Consider the following 8,199-nt stretch of genomic DNA (forward strand, 5'->3'; position numbering starts at 1 on the left):
CCGCACAGGCTGAGAGATCTCAGACCCCACTGGACTCCCGGAGGGAAAGGACCAAAACCAAACTGCAAATTCTAGGTGGTAGCGAAGGGGGACTCGAATCAACGTCGCGTGTTCCGCATGCATGCTTCTCCCCTGGTCTTCCTCACTACCCTACGCTCTTATCGCAACTGCATTTGTTGTCTGAATGGGGGATCTGTGCAGTTAAGAACTTGCAAAGGGACTTTAGAGTTGGCTTTCTCTGGCTCTGTGTTCTCACCTTGAAAAAGACAACCATCCCTTTTGTGCAAAACAAATGTAAATATTTCCTTTAGAGGGGTGCAGTGCAATTCGGTTGTCACTGTCCTCTCCACAGTTGTTTTGTTTTCTAGAGACACTAGAGAGAGAGAGAGATAAAGACCCAAGTTCTGAATCTCACCTCCGGTCCAGAGCATGACATCTCTTATGTGCGTTTTCCCTGGGACGCAGTGTAGGTCAAAAGAATGCATGCACGCTTCTACATGAATCTTGTCTAAACATGTTGTGCAGGCCGTGATGCCATTTTCCTTGTAACAAGGATTTATTAGTGAATTCTCCCAAGTACTCCGTATATCTGTCTGTGGTTGTTTGAAATGAAAACGGGGACAGAGTGCAAAGACCCAAACTCATGCACATGCGCTTCTTCTCCCACCCCAACCCCTTCAAACCCCCATTCCCAACCTTCCACCGCTGTTGTAGGGGCGATTGCCAGAGCCTGGGCTCCTTCCACTCGCTTGCCTCACTCCCCCTTGCTCAGTTACTCTGCATGCGGGGTAGGCTCTCTATCATCAGCTCTGAAAACTTATTGTGGTTGGGGACGGGGGGCGTTTTTATTTTCCTGAACATTTGCTTGAAATATTTTGTTAGGGCTTCAAAGACAATACCTGTCTTTATTTTTTATATATTCTTGATAACTATGATATATTTATTAATAACCAGTGTTTCTGGATGAGATTTCAAATAAAAAAGAACCTTTAAATCCTGGCTTTGCCTTTGCCTAAAATTTTTGAAGATGGGGTAGTGGGTAGGGAACATGTGGACCCAGAAAGGCGTGTTTGGGTCTGGGTGAGAGATCTGGATGGGTGAGCAGAGGTGAAGTTGGCTCTAGTCATTTACAGGTAAAGAGGTCACATAAATTGGTGTTAATTATTACAACTAAATGTCCTCCTAATGTGGGCATTATCGATGTTGGTAGCCTTGTGATATTGGAGCTCCTTGTGTCTCTGCAATAATCAGACCCTCATAAACTCAGCAAATTGAGTTGTTGTTGTTGTTTTTTAAGTAACCTGGAAACCCAAAATGGCAGGAAATTAGAGGCAGAGTAGTCTGTGGTGGTTGTGTTGGCAACAGATGAGAATGAAGCAGTAAGTTAACTTCTTTTCCCTTTAAATGGCCCATGTGGCCTTAAAAAAAAAAAACAGGTTAAAATGCAGTATATGTTTTAAAAGTCAACAACGTGATTCTAGACAAGAATCAAACCCGGCCCCCTGCCTGCTGGGGCAGCAGCCCCTCAGAGAAAAGGGAAGGCTGCTCTGCTTTGTAAAGTGAGCAGGGTGAGGCCAAGGACCCGCCCAAGTTTCAGTATCTTGCAGATTTATAGGGGCAATTCTCCCTTCTTTCCTCCCTTAGAAGATGGCAGGTCTTTAGTTGAATACAAACTCTTTGCAAGTCTTATGGGGCGAGGAGTGGGGAATGAAGAGAAAAATCTACATTAATGATGGCTAAAACAGGGCTCATTTAAATAAATTACTTTACTCTCTTCATCCCTCCATCCCATAACAGTTCCAAATCGTGTATAGAAGCCAAAGTAATCCAGCAAGACGGCTTTGTCTGTTTACAGAGGGCGAGAAATCAAATTCAAGTGATGATAAACCCAGCAGCACATGTCTGTATTTCCCACTAATGAAAATCAAAACCTGATTAAAACGTGTCACCCCATATTTGCCTCTGGACTATAGGTAACATCACCTCCTTGTGGGTGAGGCCTAAACTCCTCTTCAAGAGGGGGAGTCCCGACCAGCATTCAGCATTGACAGCACATCCAAGAAGCACCTGTCTTTTCCTTCCTGGGCCCCGGCTGCCTGCCTGCCTGGTGCTGTCCCTCCCTGAGAGGGCATCTCTGTGGGTCCAAGCTCCATTTAATTCACTCTCCATATCTTTCTACCCCGGCCCTCCTCCCCACTTCCCCACTGTCAGGGAGGACAACCAAAGTGCGGGTCTACAGTGGAGGGTGCTCATTTCCTCTGGTTTTTGGCAGACAAATGGGAGAATAATCGTTTGTTTCCCAAGAGTGATTCATTTCTCCGGGTGAGCAAAGAGCTGCTGAGGATTTATTTGAAGCCAACACAAGGCAGCCCTCCAGCCTTTCCTGGGGAGTTTATTATTTAGAAAGGGGAGGGGACAGAGAAGTTCCATCAATCAGGAAAACGACTTTCCCCTGAGCCACTTGCTTCTTTGAGTCCAGCGTCCGAAGGCCTGGTTCTGGGAAGAAACAGACTGGAGGCCTGGCCTCTGGCTGAGCAATGGGCTGCACCCCCTCTCCAGAGCTGGAACTTAACCTGGGCACGGGAAGGAGTAAGACCACACTCCTTACCCACAGTGCTGGCTTTTGGGGTCCTGTTGCTGGGACAAGAATCTTTTGAGTTATCTCTGGAGGTCAATCTAAAGAGCTGTGGGTTCCACTCCCATGGGCCACTGCGCTAAAAAGAGCCCGAAGCCCAGAGCACTCTCCCTGGGTTGTCCAGAAGCAGAAAAGTACTAGTAGGCCTTGCTTCCAACTTTGAGGAGGTCTCCCAAACAGGCTGAGCCCTATTCTGGGTCACAAAACTCCCCCCCAACCCTTCCCCCCTGCCCCCAGAATCGGAGAAAGGATTGGAACAGGGCAGGAACTCAAGAAGGAAGGCGATTGGGGAGCCACGTCCTTGGGAGTTTATTGATTTATTGGGTAGGAACAGTCACCACTCGAATTCCCAGAAAGGGCCTTACAGGGGTGGGAGCTGGTAAGCTGGGCATGTGACTTTGCAGGCAACTCTTGCTTGCATGTCCCGTTGAATTCTCCATGACTGATGCCAGAAACAAAATTACATGGCCTCTAACGTAAGAATGGTTTTTCAGGCAGTGTGTGTGTGTGTGTGTGTGTGTTGTAAATTTGCCACTGTCTCCAAAGTTCTGAAGTTTCAAGTTTTTAATTCCCCCTAGAAACACGACAACGATCCCTTCATTCCAAAAACAAACGTTGCTTTATAGTTTAAAGGAAGGCGAAAGCTTCCTGGGCCTAGATATCTTGAGAAGCCTAGGTCGAAACGCCCCTGTGGTTTAAGTGGCGGGACTTGAAGGGCGGGAGAAGAGTCGCACTTAGAAGGGGCAGGCCGCTAGCCCTGGGTTTCTAGCGAGCCTCTCCTGCGCCCCGGGCTGGTGTGGGTTTGGGTTTATATCCTGAAAAGGGGTGGCCTGAGCAGCCCACGAATCCGAGGTCTTGCGTCTCCTCAAACTTTGTTTTCTAGCTGCTGGGTCAGCAAGGTTTTGTCGCCTCCACTAATACACGTATCGGGGATTGCAAAAGCCCTTCCCTCCCCTCGGGGAGGCGGCGGGCTCTCCCAGCACCTCTCTCAGCTAACGAGATTGAATTGCGCTTCCGAGGTCCCTTCTGGAGGCTCCAGGCCCCGCTCGCCCCCTCCCACGCCCGCCTTCAGGGTGCGCTCCCAGCCCTCCCACCGCCGCGCGCTCCCGCCGCTCTGCCGCCCTGGGGGCTCCAGGGACAGGCCTGGGGCGGGGGACAGGCCTCCGGGGTGGGCGTGGATCAGCCCCGAACGCGTTGGAGATGCCCCACGGGAGCTCGGCCTCAATCCTCGAGGCTCTTCTGAAATGGACGGGGCCAGAGGGTTCAGTCCCTGGTTCGCAGGATCCTCCCCGGGGCACCTCTCCACGGCCGCCGCTCCGGGCCGAGCGGGAGAAGGGGAGCTGTGCAGAGAGGACGTTGGGCCGGCGCTCCCACCTCGGCGGCTGGGGATTTAGCCTCGCGGGGTAACTAATTCTGACTTGTAGTTTGGTGCATATTGAACTGTAGGCTGGAAATTTTTTTTAAAACCTCCCAGTGCATTATTCAGGTTGAAGAGCGAGCGCCGGCAGTGACTTTGGAAAGAAACCGGCCAAGGGAGGAGCCCTGGTGGCACGGGCGCACCTGCGTCTTCCCTGTGTCTCTTCAAACTTGGGGGAGGATGAGTGCTCTCCCTCCGCACCCCTGCCAAGTCTCTGAGCCTCTTGTATATCTATCTCTCTTCTGAGTAGCGGGGAAGAGGCAAACCCCGAAGGTTTGGGGCTGCAGAGTCTCGATTTTTAGTTTTGCCCGTTTTCAATGACGTCCCTCCTTGGGACACTGCGGTGGCTGGGCTGCGAGGGGGCTGGAGAGTGTGGGGTGCGGGGATCCACCAGGGCAGAGAACAGGAGACCCGCCGGAATCCGCTCGCCGAGGCCTCCAGAACCTCGGACCGGATCCCTCCCGAGCCGCTGGTTTGGCTGGGTGTGTGGCCTCCCTCTGTCCTCTTGTGTCCCGCAAAGGGAGCGGGTAGCCGGCCCTGGTCGGTATCCACGGGGCGGGAACTGGCCCGCACTTGCCTCTGCCTCCGGGACCGAACGCAGAGCGGGGCTGAGACTCCAGCTTCGTGCCGAGCTGGGGTCCCGTGGTCGGGGCTGCATCCCGTGGGGAGTGTCGGTCTCCTGACCCGGGTCCCCGACTCCTCGCTGTCCGCCCCGCAGGCCTAGAGCGGCGGGGGCGCAGGCGGCAAAAGGAAGATGTAACGGGAGGAACATCTGGGAACTAGGCCGGGACCGACTGCGTCAACTCCTGTGGAAAGCCTCGAATTAAGCCTTTATGGAAACGGGGAGGGAGGAAAAGCAAAACAGTAACAGCCAACAAACCTAAGCTCGAGCCGTGTGGGGCGGCGCGCTCTTTTCTCTCTGTTCGCTGCGCCCCGAGCCCAGCACGGCGCGGACACTTTGTAAACTTCGCTAAAGAGACCGAGTCGGCGTTCGCCCGGGTGGCCTGGCGCCCCGCTGCCCCGGCCGCGTATGCTGGTTGGGGACCCTCACAGAGGACCCCAGCGCCTGGCTATCCGCGGGGGACCCGGCCCACAACCCCTGGCGCGGAGCCTCTGCTTCTAATCCAAGCCCCGGCCCTGTCCCCCATCCTGGCACCGAAGTTTGGACTTCACCCCGAAACCAGCACTCGCGAAAGGAAGCGCAACACACCCCGGAGTGGGCCGCGGCGTGATGGGGACCTGCTGGGGCTGAGACCAGGGAGCGGAGCGGGGGAAGGGTGTCCAGATCTTGGCGCTCAGAGCCCTGGGGGTCCGGTACAGGCGGAGTAGGGGGGCGTCTCGCGCCGAAGAAGGGCAGGAAGGGGGCAGCGCCAAAGGGTCTGTGCGGCAACTTGAGCTAGCTGTCCCCGAAAGTTTTAGAGCTCCATCTGGCCGCGACTTGATCAGGGCGCGTCTTTCCCTCGCCTTCTGCGCCCGAGACCTGGGAGAGTGCAGGAGTCGGAAGTGACTCTGGGGACGCCACAGTGTACTCGTGAGATGCAGCGTCCCAGGAGCCCCGCATGTCCCTTGGGCCTTGGAAAACTCCAGAAGCCCTGTTCTGACCCCCTCCTCCCTCCCCACCCGTATGCAAACATACAGCGCTTTAGGGCACCCCCAGCAATGAAGCCTCGCCATCACTTCCTTTCGAGCTTCTCTTAATCGTACTCCACTCCAGCAGTGAACACTTTCTGAGTGTCTCCGGTGTGCCAGGCACTGTGAGAGGCACCGGAGGAAAAGGAGCAAGACAGCCAGCGAAGTAATACATTTAAGCGCATAAAAAACATCCCCTGCGCGCAGGGTCCTCCGAGCCTCGTGGGAAAACACAGGTCGACGCGTAAATTCGATGGTGAAAACCCCGCGGACCTCGCGAAACGCCAGCACAGCCAGCGCGTCCTTGCCCAGGGTGTTCCGGGTGCTGGGAAGCTCACTGCCCATTCGCCCCGGCAGAGAGGCCAGGAGCAGATGCCTCTGATTAACATGGAAATAAAAGGAAGTAATGGTGGCCCTAGTTTCATCGCAGTTGTTTAGAGATTTATAGTCGCTGAGATAAACTTTGGTCTGGGGCATCTCTCTAATTCATGTCTCCGTTCGTTATTACCAAATGAGCAAATCGTTTTTCTTTTAACTGGTTTTTAAAAGAAAAAAATAATAAAAGAAGGGGGGAAGTTGGGAGAAATCTTTTTTTAATGGGATTAGAGTCATTATCCTCCTCGTTTCCCTGGGTGCCTGAGCTGCAGCAACTTGCCTCTCGGCTCCCGGTTCACCAGGCTGTGTTCTAAACATAAAACAATCCTGTAATTTCCTTTGAGAACAAAAGTTTTCTAAGCAATGACCTGCACGGTATCCCCCTCAATAAAGCAGAGTTGACTTAATGGTCTGTTAATTACTCCATCCCTGCAGGGGGAGGGAGGCTTCCAAAGGATTGCTGCAGACCCTCTGTTCACCAAAGCTGTGGTCTGTCCCCAAATGTACAGCTGGGGCTGGGCCATTGAAAACCCACACAAACAAAATCCCTGATAAATAATCCTACCTAGGACACAAAGATTCCGAATACAATTGTCAGATCTTTGCTGGATCCTCAGAGGAAACAGGAGGGAGGTCCTGTGGGGCTTCCGGTAATCTTGAAAGCTTGAAGCCAGGGGTTCCTCTACAAAAGTTTTTTTAAAAAGAGAGCTTGTTTGACTTTTGTTTTTGTTTTTTGTCTCCTTATTCTCCTATGTCAAATTTCTTTTCTCTTTCATTTCATACTTCTTTTATCTAACCTTTTTTGTACTAATTACAGTTTGTGTCATCATTTAATACCTTTGGGGTTTGGTCATCTTTTGCAATTGTTTCTCTATGAATGATTTAAACCTGGAAGACAAACTTTGAGTGTCATATTTCAAAAAGCAGGGAATCAAAATGTAGGAGAGAGCACTGGGATGTTCTTCTCTGACTTTTTCTCATCTGAAAGGTATAAATGGCTTCATGCAATTACATATATTTTAAAAATAAAATAAAAAACAAAACTTTAAAACCTCTACTTAAGCCAAGCAAAATTGAACAATCACTCAGTTAATTTGGCATCAGAGACAGGTAAGTAGAAAAATTCAATTTCCCAAACACTTTTTTAAGGAAGAACATAAGCATGTTTTACACCTATTTATAAAGCGCTGATTTCAATCTGGTGTGCATTTGGCTTCTGTGGGCCCATTTAAATGAAACCTCGCAGGAAAATAAAATATGGCATCTATAGAGATGGGTACTGTGAAAGTGACCGAAATGTTGATATGATTTGCTTAAAATTAGTTCTTTGTCTGAATTATGCAATAGCAACAAGACTATCAAACTACCTGGTTTGCCACACCCACCATTGCTTCTTAAGGTAGTGATACTGCCTGGTGTATGAGCTAGTCAACATGAAGGCGTGGACATGAGGGAGCCTCGCTCAAAGGTGACTGGCATTAAATTGTGCCCATAATTGTGTTTCATATAGAATGGTAGCAAACAAACACCTTTCTCTGTTTTGGGAAAGTGAAAAAAATCATTCCAGTCATGTGAGAAATGGGTCCCAGGGATAGAGTGACAGTGTAACCTGGGTAGCCCAAATAGTGTTGTTTCCATAAAACCCACACGAAAGGCCATCTTTGTATGTCTACTCAATGATGTCTTCATGATCCTGACTTCCCCATAGTATGTATAACTACCAGCCAAACATGAAAAATGAGAAACCGTTCCTCGTGCTAAATAGTCCATGGGGAATACTAGAAGTAGAGGAGGCAATCTGTTGCTAATTTTTACTTGAATTATATTATAAGCACATTAGACTCCAATATTGAATAATGTACAGTTTTAGAAATTGTACTGACTGACCATACAATGTAGAGAATAGAGATGGGTTAGTGCACTCAGATATCAATGCTCCTCCCAACACCATGTTATAATTTAGAAATCTTTCCCATTTGTTTTTTTTATTTTTTTTTACCGTTAGGTACTTGATTTTCTAGGAGTGTTGTTTTCCAGGCTCTTAACTGAGACATTTGATCATGTCAGGGCCAGAGTACACTGACTTATGACCAGTAACTTTTCATCATTATTGATATGGTCAAGTTTAAATTAAAAAATACCC

Source organism: Myotis davidii, unplaced genomic scaffold, assembly GCF_000327345.1.
Source record: "Myotis davidii unplaced genomic scaffold, ASM32734v1 scaffold266, whole genome shotgun sequence".
NCBI lineage: Eukaryota > Metazoa > Chordata > Mammalia > Chiroptera > Vespertilionidae > Myotis > Myotis davidii.